Consider the following 22,471-nt stretch of genomic DNA (forward strand, 5'->3'; position numbering starts at 1 on the left):
AGAGTAAAGGATAGAGCAAAAACTTCTCTTTACCAGGCTTCCCTGGCAGTGCAGTGGTTAAGAATCTGCCTGCCAATGCAGGGTACACGGGTTTGAGTCCTGGTCCGGGAAGATCCCACACACCACACAGCACCTAAGCCCGTGCGCCACAACTACTAAGCCTGTGCTCTAGAGCCCGCATGCCACAACTACTGAAGCCCGTGCGCCTAGAGCCCGTGCTCTGCAACAAGAGAAGCCACCACAATGAGAAGCCTGCATACCGCAACAAAGAGTAGCCCCCGCTCTCCGCAACTAGAGAAAGCCCACGCACAGCAACAAAGACCCAACGCAGCCGAAAATAAATAAATAAAATAAATAAATTTATTTAAAAAAACCTTTCTCTTTACCCAGAATACCCAAATTGGACAGTTAATCATGAAAGAGTTGGCTAACAAATGGAATCATTAAAACCATATAAACATTATTTTATTTTTAAGCAAACATATAAATATACATCCATTCACCAATCTTTTGATGTAAGACCAAGGCATTTTCTTTGTGTATGGGACTCTGCTGACTGGTATTACAAACGTTGTTTCATATATAAACCACCTCCATAATGCATTGTTATACTTTTCTAGTTTTGGTTTCTTTAATGTAGGTGAATAAAGATACTTGCTAAGCAATCTGAATGCAAAATCCTTAGAGTTTTTATAATTTTTTTCACAATAGTTTACAGTAGTCTCCCCTATACCAAATTTAAAAGCAATCTGTTGATTCTTCTCAAGTTTTTCCAAAGCATTAAAATTTATTTTCTTAGAAATATCATTTTGCTCATATTTAACTACAATATTAAGTAAAATTTGCACAAACATACACATAGCTGACAGAAGATAAACATAAAATTCAACTGGAAGAAGCACACGTGCACAGGCTATTTAAGTAGCCACTAGCTGCTACTACAACTCAGCACACTGTGAACAGTAGTCACAATGCTTTGCAGAGAAAATGGAAGCTGGATTAATCAAGAAATTTGGTGAAATGAAGGTCAATTAAGAAAACTTGTAAATGTGTATCTTATCAGGCATATAACTTGCAAATATTTTCTCCCATTCTGTAAGTTGTATCTTCACTTTCTCAATAATGTCCTTTAAGAGACAATTTTTTTTTAATTTTTATGAAGTCTAATTTATTTTCTCCTTTTGTTGCTCATGCTTTTTGTGTCAAATCTAAAAAGCCATTGCAAAACCCAAGATCATGAAGATTTACCCCTGTGGCTTTTTCTAGTAAGTTTATAGTTTTAACTCTTATCTTTAGGTCCTATCCCTTTGAGTTAATTTTTGTAGACTAAGCTCAATATTTATTCTTTGCATGTGGTTACCCAGTTGTCTCAGCATCACTTGTTGAAGAGACTTTTCTTTCCCCTTAAATGGTCTTTTGACCCTTGTTGAAAATCAGTTGGCCAGAGATGTTTGGGTTTATTTCTGGTTCTTCAACTCTATTCCATCAGTCTATACTCCTATCCTTATGTCAGTACCACACTGTTTTGATTACTGTGGCTTTGTAGTAACTTTTAAAATCAGAACGTATAAGTCCTCAAACTTTGTTCTTCTTTTCCAAAATTGTTATAACTAATCAGGGCCTCTTGCAATTCTACATGAAATTGAGGATTGGCTTTTCCATTTCTGGGGTGGGGGTTGGGGAAGCCACTAGAAATTGAATAGGTATTGCATTGAATCTGTAAATCACTTTGGGAAATAACCATTTTAACAATATTAAGTCTTCCAATCAATGAACACAGATGTCTATCCATTTACTTAGGTCTTGTTTAATTTCATTCAGCAGTATTTTGTAGTTTTCAGTGTATAAGTCTTTCACATCCTTAAATGTATTCCTAGATATTTTATTTCTCTGGATGCTTTCTTAATTTTCTTTTAGGATTGTTCATTACTAGTATATAGAAACACAGCTGATTTTTTGTGCTTTAATCTTGTACCCTGCAACTTTGCTGAATTTGTTTAATTAGCTCTAGTAGTTTTTGTGTGTATGCATTCTTTGGGATTTTTAACATACAGAATTATGTCATCTGCAAATAGATATAGTTTTACTTCTTCCTTTCCAATTTAGATGCCTTTCATTTCTCTTCCTAGCCTAATTGCTCTGGATAGGACTTTCAGTACAATGTTGTATAGTGATGGTGGAAGTGGACATCCTTGTTTTGTTCCTGATCTTGGAGAGAAAGCTTGCAGTCTTTTACCACTGAGTATGTATGTTAGTTATGTTATAAATGCCTTTTGTCATGTTAAGGAAGCTCCCTTCTACTCCTCGTCTTCTGAGTCTTTTTGCTATGAAGGGTGTTGAATTTTATCAAATGTTCTTTCAGCATCTACTGAGATGATCATGTGGATTTTTGACCGTTTGTTCTATTAATGTGGTATATTAAATTGATTTTCTTAGTGGTTACCATAGAGATTACAGTTAATATCCAAAGTTTATAACAAACTAGTTTGAAATGATACCAACTTAGCTTCAACAGCATGCATTAAATCTGTTCCTATCCAGCTCTGTACCCCCATTTTAGGTTGTTTTTGTCACACATTACATTTTATACATCATGTGCCCATTAACATAGATTTATAATTATTGTTTTAGACATTTGTCTTTTAAATCATATAGGAAAGACAGAAGAATTACAAACCAAAATTACAATGATACTGGTTTTATATTTATCTATATAAATAGATATATTTATCTATTTAGTGAGAATTTATTTCAGTGATCTTTATTTCTTCATATGGCTTTGAGTTACCATCTAGTGTCCTTTTGTTTCAGCCTGAAGGACTCTCTTTAGCATTTGTTGCAAGGCAGGTCTTAGCAATGAACTCGTTTAGCTTTCATTTATCTGAGAATGTCTTAATTTCCCGTTCTTTTTTTTTTTTTTTTGCGGTATGCGGGCCTCTCACTGTTGTGGCCTCTCCCGTTGCGGAGCACAGGCTCCGGATGCGCAGGCTCAGCAGCCATGGCTCACGGGCCCAGCCGCTCCGCGGCATGTGGGATCCTCCCGGACCGGGGCACAAACCCGCGTCCCCTGCATCGGCAGGCGGACTCCCAACCACTGCGCCACCAGGGAAGCCCATTCCCGTTCATTTTTGAAGGACAGTTTTGCCAACACAGAAGTCTTGGTTGACAATTCTTTTCTTTCAGCACTTTAAATATATCATCCCACTGCCTTCTGGCCTCCATGGTCTTGATGAGAAATGGGCAGTTCATCTTACTGAGAAGCCCTTGTATATGACAAGTTGATTCTCTCTTGCTACTTACAAAGTTCTCTCTTTGGCTGTCAACAGTTTTATTATAATGCGTCTAGGTGTGAATGTCTTTGGGTTTATCTTACTTTGAGGCTCTTAGACTTCTTGGATGTGTATATTGATGTTTTCCATAAAATTTGGAAAATTACAGACTTATTTCTTCAAATAATCTTTCTGCCCCTTTCTTTCTCTCTTATCCTTCTGGGACTCCCATATTGCATATATTGCTAAGCTTGATGGATTCTATAGGTCTCTTAGGCTCTGCTCCTTTTTCTTCATTCTTTTTGCTTTGTACTCCTCAGACTGGGTAACTTCAATTTTCCTATCTTTCCATTTGTTGATTCTTTCTTCTGCCTGCTCAAATCTCCTGTTGAAGCCCCTTAGTTTTTCACTTGTTTGCTTGTTTTTAATTTCAGCTATTGTAACTTTCAGCTCCAGAATTTCTATTTGGTTCCTTTTTACAATTCCTATCTCTATATTGATACCCCCTACTTGATCATACACTATTCTCCTGATTACCTTTTGTTGTTTATTCATGGTTTCCTTTAGCTCTTTCAGCATATTTAAGGGAGCTAATGTACAGTCTTTGTCTACTAAGTCTAATGTCTGGGCTTCCTCACGGATGGCTCCTACCAATTTCTTCTTTATCAATGGGTCAGACTTTCCTGTTTCTTTGTACGTTTTGTAACTTTTTTTTTTTGAGAACTGAACATTCTGATAAGGGTTTCATATTCAGAAAATATAAAGAACCCCTACACTTCAACAACAAAATAAACAACCCAATTTTGTAAAATGGGCAAAGAATGTTGAATAGACATTTCTTCAAAGTAGGTATTCAATTGGCTAACAAGCATGTGGAAAACATGTCCAGCATCATTGTTTATCAAGGAAATACAAATGGAAACCACAGTGAGATACCACTCTCTACCCACTAGGATGGTTATAATAAAAATAAATAAATAAATTACAAAAAAGAAGGAAAATAAGATCTGGAGAAATAGGAATCCTCATATATTCCACCAGAAATGTTAAATGATATAGCCACTGTGAAAAAACCTTGTGGTTCTTCAAAAAGTTATACATGGAATTACCATATAACCCAGCAATTTCACTATTAGGTATATACCCAAAAGAACTGAAAACAAATAAATACTTGTTCACAAATCTTTATAGCAGCATGATTCCCAATAGCCAAAAGCTAACAATCTAAATGACTATCAACAGATCAAAGGATGAACAAATTGTGCTATGTACATACAATGGATGATTATTCAACCATGAGAAGGAATGAAGTACTGATAATTTGAATGCACTTCAAAAACATTTTGCTAAGTAAAAGAAACAAGACACAAAAAGTTACTTGTTGTATGGTTTTTATGTGAAATAGGCAGAAGAGGCAAATCCACAACAGAAAGCAGATTTATGGTTGCCAGCGGAAGGGGAGAAGAGGGGAATGGGGAGTGATTACTTAATGGGTATGAGGTTTTCTGGAGTGATAAAAAATTTTTTGAAACTATAAAGAGATGGTAATTGCCCACATTGTGAATATTCTAAATGCCACTGAATTGTACATTTTAAAATGGTTAACTGCATGTTGTGTGAATTTCACCTCAATTTAAAAAAGAAAATAACTTCTGTGGCTTAAATTATGCCTCTAAATCAACCCTAAGTCTCAGAGCTTCAACTTCACTGCTTTATCTCCTGGAAGAATCACTTCTACTAAATTGTATTCCTAGTACTTGGCATCCTGTACTTGGCTTGAACTGAGAGGCATTACAAGTATCAGCCAAATGAAAACTATTACTGTAGCTATCACACGGCTGTTGTTGAAAGCAGGCTGATTTCCCTGTCACCCAGTGCCCACTTCACAAGGACCCATAGGAGTAATTCCTCTCAGGCCTCACTTCCTAAAAAGGTTCCTGGATAAACAGTATCTTTTTAAACCTTAAAGACGCTGCGTAACTTGAAATGATTGCACTGAGTTGTTTAGGGGAACCTGTTCCACTCACACCACCTTTTCCCAAATCTCCAGAGTGGGCAGCAAGTCTTTAGACCTTCTCAAGTACTTGAGCTGGGAGAAGAAGAGAGAAATAAGAAAAAGTAAACAAAACGAAGTCACACTGATGGCAGAAGACTTCAGTAAAGGTCTTAAAACCCCTGCAGCTGAGGTCTGCAAACACCATGAACCCAGACCCCAACTCCAGCTTCATGGAGGCTCAGCCTCCCCCAGGAGACCTGCTCTTAGATCAGTGTGATGTTTCAACTTGTGGCTGCCCTTAATTTGAGCCTGAAGCTCAGATGCAAATTTATGGTCCACATTCAATAACAGGGGCAGGCAAACCTTGTTAACACATTTCTGCAGCCTTTAACTTATTGCATGCCTTTATTTTCACCTTCACAATTTTATCTTTCTTTTTTTACCTGTATTTCTATTAACCACTCAATCTTTTTTTAGGACAAGATGGAATATAAATAACAGGAAAATAAAAGTGTGTGTCACGTTACCAATCTGTATGGAAAATAAACAACCTGCCTACAAATATAACTGCCATCCACCTCTGTGCAGTGATGAGGTGACCCACCATTCAGGTAATAATATTTAAGATAAATTCTTTACCTTTCATTACAGAATTATCAGCTCAGTTTTCAATCAATGATTTGAAATTATGGCACTTGTAAAAAACCTTAATTTAAAGTTATCTACTGTCCAGTCCCTTTCTTAGACCAGGGAAAATTACTAATACTTGAGAGGACAAGTCTCTGGTGCAACTGTTTCCTCCATTTTATCATATATTTTCATCCTTGTAATAATGGTTCAAATATATGTATATACATATATATGTGTGTGTGTGTGTGTGTCTGTGTGTATATATATATATATATATGTTTTATTGTCAGTTTCAAATCCATTTTGAAAATAAGCAAAGTTAACCAAAGAATGAAAATGAAAGAATAACTCAATAGTCAGTGCTTCCTTCCTTTCTCCCCTTCCACCTTCCTTCACCATTAGAAGCCCAATGTATACAGTTTTTATCAGTGGGCACAATCCTCTCTACTAGTACCTTGAAAACTGTACAACAGTGCTTATGAACAAAAAAGAATACGATAGATTAAACACTTCTAAGTAACACATGAGTCAAAGAAGAAATCTCAAGAGAAAATTTAAAATACTAAATGAAAATAAAAACAGAACTTAACAAAATTTGTGAGATGCAGAGAAAGCAGTGCTTAGAGAAAAATTTACAGCATTGAATGCACATATTAGAAAAGAAGAAAGATCTAAAATCAGTAATACAAGCTTCCACCTTAGGAAACTAGAAAAAGAAGAGCAACTTAAATCCAAAGTAAGTAGAAGGAAAAAAATAATAAAAATTAGAGTAAAAATCAATGAAATTGAAAACAAAAAATCAATAGACAAAAATCAATGAAACCAAAAGCTGTCTTTGAAAATATCTCTAAAATTGAGGAACTCTTAGCCAGATTAAGAAAAAAAGACAGAAGACACAAATTATTAATATTAGAAATGAAAAAGCGGTCATCACTACTGATCCCATGGACATTAAAAGGATAATAAAGGAATATTACGGAGAACTCTAGGCCCACAGATTTGATAACCTAGGTAAAAGGGACCAATATCTTGAAAGACACAATCTACCAAAACTCATACAAGGAAAAATAGATCAATGGCCTATATCCATTAAAGAAATTGAATCAATAATTAAGTACCTTCCAAAACACAAACACCAGGCCCAGATGGGTTCACTGGTAGATTCTACCAAACATTTAAGGGGAAATTATACCAACTCTCTATACTCTCTTCCAGAAGACAGAAGCAGAGAGAATATTTCCTAACTTGTTCTATGAGGCCAGCACTACCCTAATATTAAAACCAGACAAAGACATTGTAAGAAAGGAAAGCTATAGCCCAATATCTCTCATGAACATAGACACAAAAATCCTAAACAAAATATTAGGAAATCAAATCCAACAATGTATAAAAAAGCATGTGGTACAGAAGGCCTGGGTTTGAGCTTCAGGTTGTCACATACTATTTAGTGGCCTTGGACAAGTCACTAAAACTTACTTTATCATAATTGACACCTGCCTACCTACTGTATAGTACTGAAGAAATCAAATAAGAAAAAAATCTGCAGAAGCACATCAAATTACATTGTTACTCCAAACTAGGAAGCACTAATTTAATGAATCACAGCAATGATACCCTGAGCGACAAGAGTCAAGAGTGGGAGTTACTGAAATCAAAGCCACAGGTTTAATCTTGGATGGGCTTCAAATTCCCACTGGTATTCATGGCAACAGACTGTAGCTCCAAGTCTAAGTAGCCACCTCCAGGATGCACAAACAACCACCAGGACCAACACACGCTCCCAAGAAAATGACTTGAAGATGCAGATCCTGCAGACAGTGGCAGGACACCACATCTCTCAGGCACCACCTAAGTGCATGACAACACTGCCATCCTATGTTTCTGTAGAGGCTGCATTTATTTTCCACTAAGTGTTCTGGCAGACTGCTTTACCGGAACCTATTACACAGCCACCAATTTATTCGAAAAGGGGAGAAAATAGACACACACACAAAAAATTCATTACCCCCAGGATATGTCACAGTTAATGGTAATTAATCAAACTTTTTTCCCTTCGTGTAGAAAACCAGCCACATAAATAACCATATCAGGGATCAATGGAGCATCTGTTTCATCCCTTAAAAAAGCTACTGGCAGAATGCTGCTCAGATTTTCTGGTATGCTTAAAGAAAACTATTTTCAGACAAAGGAGCTATACTTTTATTTGGAAAAAGAAATCCATAATCTCTTTCCTAAATGTGTTTTCTATGCCATAATTACATTCTTTTATATATGTGTACACACACATTAACACAGGTGACTTGATCAGAAACGCACATATAAAAAATTTAGGTTAGTGCCAATAAAATAGGAAGATAAGGCTTTAGGAATTTCCTTTGACATTTTAGCAAAGCAAATTTCATTTGGAAATGTTTCTGTACATCTAAATAGCATAACTATACTTATAAAAATGTCTAATCTCCCGAACTCATATCTATTGAACAAAATGAAGGAAAACTGCCCCTTATTTGGCCAAATAAATGGCCAAATTATTCTGCCAACTAACCTAAATTTGGGTGTTTGTATTGCCTTTAGTACTGCTAGTATCACCAAAATTCAAACTCCATGTATTCTGCTGTCCTCTCCAAAACCAAACCCCATAGGGAGCTTCGTCCTCATGCTCCTCAGCAAATTGTTTTCACAGTGAAACGTATTTAACCAGGTGCCATTTTAACCAACATCCCTGATAGGTACCCGGGCAACAGCAGCCCTTTTCAGTGCCTCGGCAACTTCTGTCAGCTAAAAATACCTTAAACATAAAGGGATATGCTAGTGTGGCTATGGTGGGTAACCTATTTGAAAAATATATAATTTAACACTGCTGGCTATTTCATTTATCCTTCTCTGATTTAAGGTATTTCAAAGAATTAGACTTTTCTTTCTGGAAATGTCTGAACATATTTCCTTGAATTCCCTAAAAATATATTTGGCTAGATTAGGTCATTAACTCCAAGAAAAATAAACACTATTATTAATAGCTATGGCTTGGAGAGCAGTTACAGTGTGGCCTGAACTATTTTAACAAATTCATACATTTGCCTTTTAGCTTCTTACTTTGAAGATTGCAAGGTTTCATATTTTAATGAAGATTCTAACAGATAGAAAAATATTGGGGAGTCACAGGAATGTAAGGTACAGCACAGGGAATATAGTCAATAATATTGTAATAACTCTGTATGTGACAGATGGTAACTAGACTTATCCTGGTGACCATTCCATAATATATAAAAATATCGAACCACTATGTTGTACACCTGAAACTAACATTGCATGTCAATTATAATTCAATTTAAAAAATATTAGGGAGGAAGGGAGGTTGATAATGAAATCCCCCTATACAGAGTCAATCTTATTTCACTCTTAAGGATACCCAGGGAACAGAGCCAGTACCAAACACAAGGGAAGGGGACTGCTGCAGAGTCATTTGCAGAGGTGGTCCCTGAATTCATACACGTACCAAATGTTACCAAATATTATTTTAGCTCAGGGTTTCTCAACCTCTACACTACGGATATTGTTAAAGAAAAAATATTCTGACACTTGCTAAACCAGTAAGGAAGATTTTATTCAGGATTATCGCAATGGCTGTCGACTGTTGCAATAGGGGAGAGCGATCAGGTTCAACTCTAAACACTGCAAAGACAGCTGGGAACTTATACTAACAATCAGAGTGAGGGGGTCAAGAGATGGAAAATTACTAAGACAAGACATCAAGGGTAGGGGGATTCTTACCAAACTGACCTAACAGGAGTCTTGCTGAACACAGGCCAGGGTGATCAGACATCAAGGGTGGGGGATAAGGAATTTGATCAGATAACAAGGGTGATCTGGTATGGAAAGCTAGCGGTGCTGGGGTTCACTAAACTGACTCAGCAGAATCTTGCTAAAACTGGGCTAGGCAGGCCAAAGACAGGATGGGGGCCAAGGCTGAGCGAGGCCTAAACAAGAAGGCTTGGAGGCGCCCAACTAAAGTTTGGGAAGGAAAGAGTCTTTGTCAACATCTTGGATCAGTTAAATCTTTGTCTTGAGAGGCCATTCTGTGCATCTGAGGATGTTTAGCAGTATCTCTGGCCTCTACCTACTGATTGCCAGTAGCACCTCCAACCCCCTCCACCCCCTCCCGCCCCCAGGTTGTGACAATCAAAAATGTCTTGAGACATTGAAACCACTGCTTTAGACCAAGGATTAGCAAACTTTTTCTGTAAAGGGCCAGACAGTAAATATTTTCGGCTTCGAAGAATACATATACATATTCTTCTTTGTCTTTTTTCAACCATTTAAAAATATATAAACTATTCTTAGCTGGTAGATCATAAAAAAATGCAGCAGGCCAGATTTGGTCCTTGGTTGCCAAGCTCCACCTCAGACTACCACTTTCCAAGTAGATATAGACAGTATACATATACTATTATATTCAACAAAATAGAGATTTACTTAAACTATGATTTGGGTCTTGGTAACTTTCTATCAATATTATTTTCTCAAAGGAGGAAGAACAGAATTAGAGGCAAAATCTTGTGGCAGTCCACATTTTTTTTTTTTTTTTTTTTTTTTGCGGTATGCGGGCCTCTCACTGTTGTGGCCTCTCCCATCGTGGAGCACAGGCTCCGGACGCGCAGGCTCAGCGGCCATGGCTCACAGGCCCACCCGCTCCGCCGCATGTGGGATCTTCCCGGACCGGGGCACGAACCCATGTCCCCTGCATCGGCAGGCGGACTCTCAACCACTGCGCCACCAGGGAAGCCCCACGTATGTTTTTACATTAGAAAAGTAAGCGAATTCACAATAGCCTGGGGAAAACTGCTCCCGCAAATCTGCCCTTTCCGCTCTAAACACAGCCCAAACCTTGCATTTCCATCCCTTGGTCTTCAGATCCCCAACTACATAGCGTTGATTTAGGAGTTTGTTTTAGTTGGTGTTTTTTAACTGATACTACTTTGGTTTCTGTTTAACATGTTTTTTCATACTCTCTCTCTTCATCTAACATTCTGGAATGCATCTCTAAAATTAATCTATCCCAGGCTACAGAGTCTACAAATATGAAGTAGGTCACTGGAACACCTTATCTTGCTTAAGGGTCAGTTACATTAACCCCCATGTGCCACAATCCTCTCAGCTTTTGCCTCTAGAAACAAATATGTCCTCATATATTAACAGGATTACCCTGGAAATGATGACATGCTAAAAATGACCCTAGGACTATCTAAAGGTTATACTACAATCCAGCTACTGAATGTGAGAATTTAAGCTATGTGGTACTCTTGTTTTTAACAGTTACAACAAATACAACTGAGAAGAAAAAAAAGACCCAGAACCTTGTATATTTCAATTCACTAGATTCCATTAGGCAAGGTCTAAATTACTAGGAAAAATGGAGAAAATATCTCTGAACAAATGCAGTAAAACATGTCTAACCTCATAGGATATATCTGCCATGTGCTTATTCTTCTTTGATAAAACATCAACATTAAAATGTCTCCTTTGGGGGCTTCCCTGGTGGCGCAGTGGTTGAGAGTCCGCCTGCCGATGCAGGGGACACGGGTTCGTGCCCCGGTCCAGGAAGGTCCCACATGCCGTGGAGCGGCCGGGCCCGTGAGCCATGGCCGCTGAGCCTGCGCGTCCAGAGCCTGTGCTCCGCAACCAGAGAGGAGAGGCCACAACGGTAAGAGTCCCGCGTACCGCAAAAAAAAAAAAAAAAAAAAAAAAGTCTCCTTTGGGAGCTCCCTGGCAGTCCAATGGTTAGAACTTGGTGCTTTCACTGCAGGGGGCATGGGTTCAATCCCTGGCGGGGAACTAACATCCAACAAGCTGAGTGGTGTGGCCAAAAAAATTTTTTTTTAATTCTCCTTTGATGCTGACACTGTAACTAGCAAAGCAGAAGCTTACCATATTCTTTTTTTTTTTTGGCCACACTGCACAGTTTTCAGGATCTTAGTTCCCCGACCAGGGATCGAATCCGTGCCATCAGCAGTGAAAGCGTGGAATCCTGATCACTGGACCGCAGGGGAATTCCCAGAAGGCATATTCTTTATTTTTGAATTAATTTATTTTCAAATCATAAAAACAATATATAGCCATTGCGGTATATAGAGCCATTGCAATATATAACCAACAATATAGAGAGAGAGAAAATATAAAGATAGTAAAAATCACTCAAAGCACCACCACGAGACAAACTATTTTTAAAGCTTTAATATATTTCTTCCTAGTCTTTTTTCTATACTTTCTAATAATTTCATAAATCTTACTAAGTCGGAAGCATAATTATGTGTGTTTATACACACACTTGGCAAAAGGTTTCAACAAATAAGAGATCTATATTTTTAATGTCTTTCGCTCATTCTTTTATAAATCTATCATAAAAACCCAGAAATCTAGAGACTTCCCTGGTGGTCCAGTGGTTAAGAATCCGCACTTCCATTACAGGGGGCGTGGGTTCGATCCCTGGTGGGGGAAATAAGATCCCACATGCTACGTGGCATGGCCAGAAAATAAATAAATAAAAGTAAAATAAAATAAAAACAGAAATCTAAACAAAGTTATGTAAAAATGTACTGAGTCTTTCATTGAAGATTATTTCTAAGAGTGAAAAACGGGTACAAGCAAAGTGTTCAATAATAAGAGAAGGATTAAATACATATGGGACATCCCTATAATGGAATGAAGGACAACTATTAAAATTGGATTTTTTTTAAGAATTTAATGACTTGAAATTAAATCTTGATTCCTTCTCCTTCCATTTAATTTTACATCCTGAGCATTTTCCCCAGTCATTAAATTCTAAAAATAATCTAATTTATAAAATTTAGATTTTAGATTTCTTAATATCATTGCCAATGTTCTAGCAATTTATACTCGTACCAGCAGATTCTAGGGTACATCTCAATGAGCCTTTAAGAAGGTATACTCTTAAATCAACAAGTGCAAATACCTTGAAAATGTATTTCAATAATGATTCATGAAAGTAATTATTTAGATTTTTTAGATGCTTGTAATTAAATCTCCTAAAACATCCAAAAAAGTTGCTAATTTTATGTAAAGTGGCTAGAAACAAAAAGTGGTAAGACTCCTTTCAAATCCACATTTTATATATATACATTTCTTTAAGTGCTGACATACTGTTCTGCAAATTACTTACTAAAACTGCCTGTGACCACTTAAGAGGAAATCATCCTAAGCTGTGTAGCAGCTTCTAGTTACCACTCAAAAAGAAGCAACTGAAACAGACAATTAAAACAAAGTTTGGTGAGTCATATGGTAAGGAAAGAATGGCATGCTATGACATCATATAAGAAGAAGCATTTAACCCAACCTGTTGGTTGGAAGGCAAATGGATCAGACAAGCCTTTCCAGGTGAAATGAAATCTAAGCTGAGTCCTGAATATGGAGATGAAGGTGTTAGCCAGGCAAATGGGGCAGTGAGGGAAGAGTACTCCAGGAAGAGGGAAGAGCGTATGCAAAGGCCCAGAGGAAGTAGAGAGAATGTGACATATTACAGGGGGTGCAAGTCGTTTACTACGGCTGGAGCACAGAACTGGAGTGGGAGAGCACTCTTCTTAGGGCCTCCAAAATTACAGAGGCCCTCCCTCTCTGGCCAGACTAGACTCCGGACTTTTTTGTATTGTTCTTTTATTAAAATAAATAGAAACTAAGGACCAAAAGAGGCAGAGACTCTTCCCAGCTCTCTTCCTTGTGGCGAGATTCTTCAAATGGTGGGATTGTCCTGTTCCTCCAAATTGGTGGGGCTTGCTCAACAATGAAGTAGATAATAGGGGGTTTGCCCAACACTGGAGGACCAGTCGAGGAGGGTGAGTCTGGCAGATGCAGGCAAGTGTCATGATGAGATTTACTGCTAGGAAGAATAACACTCTGGCAGTAATATAAAGAAATGGATGGAAAGAGGACACCGTTATAACAGCGGGGGCAAACAATGAAGGAGGTCCGGACGAGAATACCTACGATGGAATGCAGAGAAATGGAAGTGTGCTTTGAAGAGAGACTAAGTAGGTGGACTGGAGAGGACTGAGCAGATGTCCAGGTAAAGGGGAAGAGTAATCCTAGATGTCTAGCTTGGGCTACTGAGAAAGGAAGGCAGCAGAGCACAATGATTAAGATTCCTCGCTCTGGGGCTTCCCTGGTGGCGCAGTGGTTGAGAGTCCGCCTGCTGATGCAGGGGACACGGGTTCGTGCCCCGGTCCGGGAAGATCCCACATGCCGCGGAGCGGCTGGGCCCGTGAGCCATGGCTGCTGAGCCTGCACGTCCGGAGCCCATGCTCCGCAACGGGAGAGGCCACAACAGTGAGAGGCCCGCGTACCGCAAAAAAAAAAAGAAAAAACAAAAAGATTCCTCGCTCTGGGATTCCATCTCTACCAGATAATGGTTTTGTGACCTTGGGAAAGTTACTTCAACTCCATTTGCTTCAGTTTCTGCATCTGTATAGTGGGAATAACAGTAAAGTCTATCTCAAAGGATTTTGTGAGGAGTTACATGGAAGTTCTCAGAACAGGACCTGGCATGTAGAAGATGCTGGGTAAGTATTAGTCATGTAAAGGGTGATGGTGATGCCATTCGCCAAGATGGAGAACACGAGAAGAAGTGCAGATTCCAGGGGAGAAGAATGATGAGTTCAAGCTCGGATATGTTAACCTAATCTGCCTGCAGGACATCCAGGAGGCAGCCGATGACATGGGGCTACAGCTCCGAGGAGAGTTGTGAGTGTCAGATGCTACTTTATAAAGGGTGGTGCTAAGGAGACATCTGAGCAAGGACCTGGCAGACAGGAAGAAGCAGGTCCCAAGGGGACAGCACCTAGTGAGATGTGGAGAAAAGAACTCGGGCAGTCCCTAGGGAACACCGACATTCAAAGGATAGACAGAGGGAAACAGACTGGGAAGGAGCAGTCACAGAGACAAGAGGAAGACTCACAAAAAATAATTCTAATAAAGCTGTACCGTAAAAACTAAAGAAACAAAAACATGAATGACATTGAGATAAGGGCGACATACCACAGTGCACAGGGAATCAGCTTAGAGATTGGAAATCAAGGGTAGGGACAAAAAGATCTCAATAAAAAATAGTATTCCCTAAGAACCAGCATTTACAGTTTACTAATTTTTTTTTTATAAATTACCTAGAAGAACCACATAGTGAAATCTCCAAGTTTATAAGACGCAGAGAGCTCTTTTAGCGAGCGGACTGCCTTACCAATGAGGATAAGCCTGCGAAAAATCTCCTACAGTAATCTGAGTAGCCAAGAAAGAATCACATTTTTCAAGGAAAGAAAGCAGAACATAATGGCTTCACTGAAAAATAATGCAAACTGCATTTTGAAAATAAAGTTCTGGCCCCGAAGCCTTCAGTTACTGAACACAAAAAAGCCACTTTAAATCACATCACTTTGGGGCTTAGAGGAAACAGACATAGTCATTGGTCCAGATCGTAGATATGGGAACTATTCTGGAAATCTTGCTGAAAAGCAGATAACTGAGTCATCCAAGACCACTGAGTCAGAATCTCAGGGTACGAGGTTAGGAAAAATGTACCACTTTCTGACAATTTTTAAACAAGCTTACCAGACAATTCACGTGCACACCAACATTTGGGAAGCCCTGATCTGCCTGAGCAGGAGACCAAGGGCTAAAGAAAATGAATGGCTTGGACAACAGCACACAGCTAACGAGAGCATCTAGAGCAGTTCTCAAACTCTAAAACGCATCAGAATCATCCAGAGAGCTTGTTTAATACAAATTTTTGAGCTCTACTCTCAGCGTTTCTGATTCAGCCCAAGAATTCACATTTCTAACAAGTGTCCAGGTGAGGCTGCTGCTGCTCACCTGGGGACCACACTTTGCAAACCTCTGGTCTGGACCAGTCATTAGAGACTCTTCTCTGAGTACATCAACTCAATGCAGCCTGTACCCTTAAAGAAAAGGCAGGGTATTTCAGGAATGAGGCTGAAAGTGAAATAGAAAAACATGACAAAATATAAATTTCATACATGTATTCTAAGCCCTTCTGGTCAATTGGAAGAGTCATAGAAAGCTGGAAAAGACCCAGACTAAGCTAGAGTGAAATTATAAGGGTCAGGGAACATGAGAAGAGACCAAAATGACTGAATAAATAAAAAGACTAAATTCACAAAACAAGGTAGAGACAGGTCATGATTTTAAAATCCGTAAAATTATGAAAAGGTATGTGCAGAATGAACAAATTTCAGAATGACAGCATTAGGCAGCTGGTTTGATTATTTGACTGTGAGAAGTCGTTTTTAAGTCTCTTTTTTGTGTTATTTACTCAGAACATCCCAAAACAGTCTTGAGGCTAAATTTTAACTCAAAACAACTTTTGAAAATGGTTTCCCACTGGTCCCACACAAAGCCAGGGAAGCCACGGAGAAACATTCCTCACTCACCACCTCAATTCTGTATGACTCAGACATTCTGGTATTACATTAGAAAGAACAGCATTCCAAGGCTACTCTAACTGCTCCTCTTTTCTCATATAGACAGCCCTTAGCCCTGAAACACTACATTCAAATACAGAATTCTCTCAACAGCTCAGAATATCTGTAATTGCCTCTGTCTACCTGCTATTTGTCTCACTGTTCTGAGAACACATCCAAAATCCGTAACGATGAATTCCACTGACAGCATCTCCTCAGGACTGTCATGCACATATTACATCATATTGTCTTCACCTCTTTTCAAACCCATTTTCCACTTGTGGTTCTTACTGTGCTACCTCTAGTATCCGCTGTCATTTCCTCCAAAGAAATACACCTAAGTGTTAGATCCTTTCGTTATCCATTTTACTCCTACATCCAGCTAAGCTCTCCCTCTACCTTCTAAGTATCCTTGCCCAGGCTTTCCTCTTGGTTACATATATTTGCTTTTGTACTCTCCCCACCCAACTCCCAACACCCTCCTGTCTTCCCCAAAATAACCTGACTTCCAAAGGCACAATATCTGGTTTTTGACCTTTTCAAAGCCAGTGTAAATATCATTCTGTCAACACATATACTGCTATTTAGAGCTAAGAGGCAAAAACAGGATCTAAGTAACTTCTGCTACCCAGACAGGTGAATGGTTCAAGCTGGCTTAGGTTTTTCCCAGGATTCATTACAGGCTATTCTTCATCATAAGAATGTCGATTCTGCTTCTGGCCTTGAAACTAAAGCTTCCTAAGACATTAGAGGATCTCTCATTGGCCAAGCCCTATAAAAGGACACAGACACAAACAGACAGACACACAGACACACACACACACCCCTACCTGAAGACCAAAACTCAGAGTTTACCATCATCAAATTCCAAATATAAGTCATTGCCCACCAAATAACTAACATAAAACTTAAACACAGGCTCTATGCTTACCTACAATTATTAAATCTCAGTCTAAGGTGAGCTTCAAATCTATGCAATACTGTTTTGTTTCTGAAATATATTCTTAATTAGAAGCAAGAGACTTTATGGGAATTGCTACATAGATCCAACAGTGACATTATGACTGTCTGTTTGTCCTTTCCTTATCCTAAACTGTCTTTAAAAATACAAACTTCACTGCAATAAGTAGTGTTGGGAAAACCAGATATGCACATGCAAAGGAATGAATTTGGACCTTTACTCTACACCATATACAAAAAGTAACTCAAAATGAATCAAAGACCTAAAATAAGACTTAAAACTATGAAACTCTTAGAAGAAAACATAGGGGAAATGCTTCATGATACTAGACTTGGTAATGATTTCCTGCATAAGACACCAAAAGCATAGACAACAAAAGTGAAAACAGACAAATTGGACTACATCAAAATTTAAAACTTCTGTGCATCAAAGGACATAATTAACAGAGTAAAAGGGCAGCCTACAGAATGGGAGGAAATATTTGTAAACCATATATCTGATAAAGGGTTAATATCCAGAATATGTAAAGAACTCCTACAACTCAACAACAAAAAGATAAATGATCCAATTAGAACATGGGCAAAGGACACTGACTAAACATTTTTCCAAAGAAGATATGCTAACAAGCATATGAAAAGATGTTTAACATTACTAATCATTATGGAAATGCAAATCAAAACCATGAGATATCAGGATGGCTACTATCAAAAAACAAAACAAAACAAAAAACAGTGTTGGTAAGGATATGGAGAAACTGGAATGCTTGTGTACTATTGGTAGGAATACAAAATGGTGTAGCTGCTGTGGAAAACATTATGGTGGTTCTTCAAAAAATTAAAAATAGAATTACCATATGATCCAGCTATTCCACTTCTAGATATATACCCAAAATAGCTGAAAGCAGGAATTCAAACAAATATTTATATACCCATGTACAAGTAGCATTATTCATAATAGCCAAAAGGTTGAAGCAACCCAAATGTCCATCAATGAATGAATGGATGCATGAAATGTGGTGTGTATGTGTATTTATGTGTGTGTGTATGTGTGTGCATGCGTGTGGGTATAATGGAATATTATTCAGCCTTAAAAAGGAAGGAAATTCTAACACATTCTACAACATGGATGAACCCTGAGGACATTACTCTAAGTGAAATAAGCCTGTCACAGGAAGACAAACACTGTATGAATCCACTTCCATGAGGTATCTAGAAGAGTTAAATTCATAGAGACAGAAAGTAGAATGGTGGTTGCCAGGCGCTGGGGGAGGGAAGAATGGGGAGTTGTTTAATAGGTAGAGAATTTCAGTTTTGCAAGATGAAAACATTCTGGAAATTGGTTGCACAATAATGTGAATATACTTAACAATACTGGAACTATACACTTAAAAATGGTTAAAATGGTAAATTTTGTGTTGTGTATTTTAACACAATTTTTTAAGTATAAACTTAATGAAATATTTTCTTGCAATAGACTTAACTTATAAATCTATAGTCACATTTTTATCTTACATAAAGTGTATTATCTCTTAATATTAACATGCACAAAATGCTATAATATTATATATGTCTTTGAAAGTAAAGGTATAATCTGTAGAATTGAAAATATCTAAAAAATAACACATTTTATACACAAAGCTTACATTCTGTAAAATTAATAACTTTATAGGAAGGGTTACTAAAGAATGCACATGATAATGAAAATAACATGGCATCAAAGTCTAGTACTTGATGTTAATACTCCATTTCATGTAGGGTATTCAAAGAGCTTCATAAAATCTCAGAGCTCTATAAAGAAAGGATTTCACCTGTCTGAACCATAAATTGCACAGCAAAGCTTTCATCACAATGTTTACTGAAAAATGCTTGACTGGATGCTAGAGTAGCATAGCACAGACTCCAGGGGCCTCTAATACCTACCTTTGGTGCTCCAAGGACAATGGTGCTTCAAGGACAAAGGACGACTCTGCCTGAAAAAGTTTCAACGTCACACCCCCTACCTGACTCTTAATCGCCCTCCCCACCAAGTTGCGGTGGTTACGAAATTCCTGAGCCCACCTGGGCGACGGGACCTGTCCCAAATAAGGAAAGGCATCTGCCCTGTCCCACTCCCACCCTATAGAAGGAAGGTATATGTGCCTCAACCAATCAGTAAACGAAATTTTCACCTTGGACCGTTCTTTTATTTTCTGCCTATAAAAACTGATCAATAGCACATGTTTGGGCTCGACTCTCCCAGACTACTAGGAAGGGTCACTGCCCGCTGTTCTGGCAGTGACCCTTCTCTCTAATAAATTCTATCTTCTTTACATTCTGCCTTGTGTCTGGAAATTCTTTTCCAACCCGCGTTCGGACCACGACACTACCCCGTTACTCTTTACCCTCCATCTGAATAAGATATCTGACGTACGACTTACTGGCAAATTAAGAAGATATTTCATAAAGATATTTCAAAAAACTTAGTATTCAGCATCTAGAGGTTAAAAAACAGATTTATCTATTTGCATCCAATGAAAAATATATCCATTTTGAATTTAGACATAAAGTTCAAAGTATAGCTTTATTCAGTTACATTCTTAATTTGATCTAATAATAAGCTATTTGAGAACATAACCCTGTGTCACAACAGTATACTAAAAGTACTGGCACTGTTTTATTCAAAGCAAAAATTAAGGTGATTACAACACCTTTAAAACCAAAAATACAAAGATTAGGTACAACTATGCTTTTATTGCATTGGGGGTGTCAATCTTGGGTGGTATTTACTTGTAAAACGCAGATTCCCAAACCCTTCCCCCTAGCACTCTGATTCAGATTCTGACACACTAGATGGTGGCCTACTAATTTGTATTTTCAATGTGCTTTTTAACAAGCACTCTAACAAGGCTTTGAGAAACAATGCAAAACACACCTCTAATAAGATGCTAATTACAGTGCCTTAGAGGTATACCTTATGAGGAAGTTAAATATCATCTTATTCAACCTGATAAACACAGGAATCCTTTCTACAATACTGACAGATAGACTGATTGATCAATTTTAATAAGAAAGAATACCAACATTTATATACAAATAAATAGCATATGCTTCTCTGTAAAATACAAGTCTAATCACTTATTTTAACAAGACTACCATTGCTTGAAACTTAGAGTCACCTCTTTCGAGAATTAACTTTCAATACAGTGTATAAGCCTTCAAACACATATACAATTATAAAAAGAGAAACTGGTTTCATTACGTTATTGCTCCTGATCAAAATTAGAACTCCCCAGATTCCGTAGCTCTGAAGACATTTAGATTACTTCCCAAATACACCCTCACAGGGTTGAGATTTGCCACCACAGAAAATAGGATGTTTAGATACATGTTTATGTATGGCCAAGTCGCTTTGCTGTGCACCTGAAACTATCACAACATTGTTAATCGGCTATACTCCAATGTAGTTTAAAAAGAAAGAAAATAGGGGCTTCCCTGGTGGCACAGTGGTTAAGAATCCGCCTGCCAATGCAGCAGACACGGGTTCGAGCCCTGGTCCGGGAAGATCCCACATGCCGCGGGGCCACTAAGCCCATGCGCCACAACTACTGAGCCCGCGTGCCTAGAGCCCCTGCTCCACAACAAGAGAAGCCACCGCAATGAGAAGCCCGTGCACCACAATGAAGAGTAGTCCCCACTCACCGCAACTAGAGAAAGCCCGTGTGCAGCAACGAAGACCCAACACAGCCAAAAATTAATTATTTTTTTTTTTTAAAAAGAAAGAAAATAGGATGTTTAAAAGAATGCTACCAGAAGATCAAGATGCAGTTCCCAAAGAAAAAATGTTTACATGTTTTGAGAAGAGGAGAGAGTGTAGCCTCTCAGAAACACTGCTTTGAACAAGATAATGTTCACCTCTGTGGACAGGCAATGTTGCCTGCCATTCCAGTAAACAAAGAATGTTGCTGCCATTCTAGTAAACAAGGACCAAGCTATCAGCTGCTGCAGCATCCCACCCCACCACCACTGATGGTACGCCCTGAGGGGAATTCAGGATAGAGAAAAACAGGAAGCATTTTGTGCTTTGGATACTGGCCCTAGATAGTTAAGATGCATATCTAAGGAATAATTTCATTCAGCCCAGATTCTTACATCTCCCCATACACAGAAAAGCATTAAAATCATTAACTTGCAATGTCTGTTTTTGTGATTAGCAGTTATCTTTTGATGTTCAACTACATTTTTGTTCCAGCCCAATACGCCTACGCATCCTGGCTCCTCCCTAAACTCTCTGGAGCAGCTCCTCAGAGGTATCTGAGAGGCTGTCTCCTGGCCTATAGTCCTCAGTAAGGTCCCCGAATAAAATTTAACTCGAAACTTCCAGGTTGTGCATTTTTCTCCTGTCAACACTTGGATGTGTAAATTCAAGTAGGCTTACTTTTTTTTAAGTTTATTACTGAACATTACGGAACACATCTCAATAGTAATAAGAAAAGACATTACCTGTGAGTGCTCTCTTCACGAGCCTTCTGCTAGGTTGCATTTGCTCACTTCACTCTATCAGAGGGGTAGAAAAGATTTCTCCAACACTTGGCACTGCTGGCAACGCCCAGAAGAAGACTTCCAAAATCTACAGAAAGGAATTAAAAAAAAAAAAAAGCCCCAGAATCATTGATACACCACAAAAAAAACCCAATCTAAATTTCTCCAGTTTTTCTCCCCCATATTTACCACCATTTGTTGTGCACTGAGTGGGTTCTCCTCAGTTTGCACTTATTATTAAAAAAAAGTTATAAACAAGGGACCTCCCTGGTAGTCCAGCGGTTGAGGGTCCGCACTCCCAGTGGCAGGGGGCGTGGGGAGGTGGCAGGGTTTGACCCCTGGTCGGGGAGCTGGATCCCGGGTGCCCCAGCTAGGAGCCTGCATGCCACAACTAAAGATCCCGCATGCTACAATGAGGATCCCGCAAGGGGCAACGAAGATCCTGTGTGCCACAGCTGAGACCCAGCACAGCCAGACCAATAAATAAATAAATATATATTTTTTATATTTTTTAAGTTATATGCAAAAATCAAATCTTTACTTAGAATTCTGAATGCTAGCCAGAAATGAAAGACTCCTACTGGGTAGCAGAAAGTAGAGAAGGATTCTTCTGTCCT

The 22,471-nt window shown here is 38.5% G+C and overlaps 1 protein-coding gene across 17 annotated transcripts in view; it reads right to left on the reverse strand.

The window, feature by feature from the left end:
* FHIP1A (FHF complex subunit HOOK interacting protein 1A) overlaps window positions 1-22,471 on the reverse strand; it is a 277,537-nt gene that overhangs the window by 176,168 nt on the left and 78,898 nt on the right. For 16 of the 17 annotated variants that reach the window (XM_073805506.1, XM_073805502.1, XM_073805510.1 and 13 more), the window contains one exon: window positions 21,816-21,942. The exons of the other annotated variant lie outside the window; for it this stretch is intronic. The gene's annotated coding sequence lies outside the window, so the exon portion shown is untranslated. The remainder of the gene's footprint in view (window positions 1-21,815; window positions 21,943-22,471) is intronic. 17 annotated transcript variants of the gene reach the window in all.

The sequence above is a fragment of the Tursiops truncatus genome, chromosome 5, assembly GCF_011762595.2.
Source record: "Tursiops truncatus isolate mTurTru1 chromosome 5, mTurTru1.mat.Y, whole genome shotgun sequence".
In the NCBI taxonomy this organism is placed as follows: domain Eukaryota; kingdom Metazoa; phylum Chordata; class Mammalia; order Artiodactyla; family Delphinidae; genus Tursiops; species Tursiops truncatus.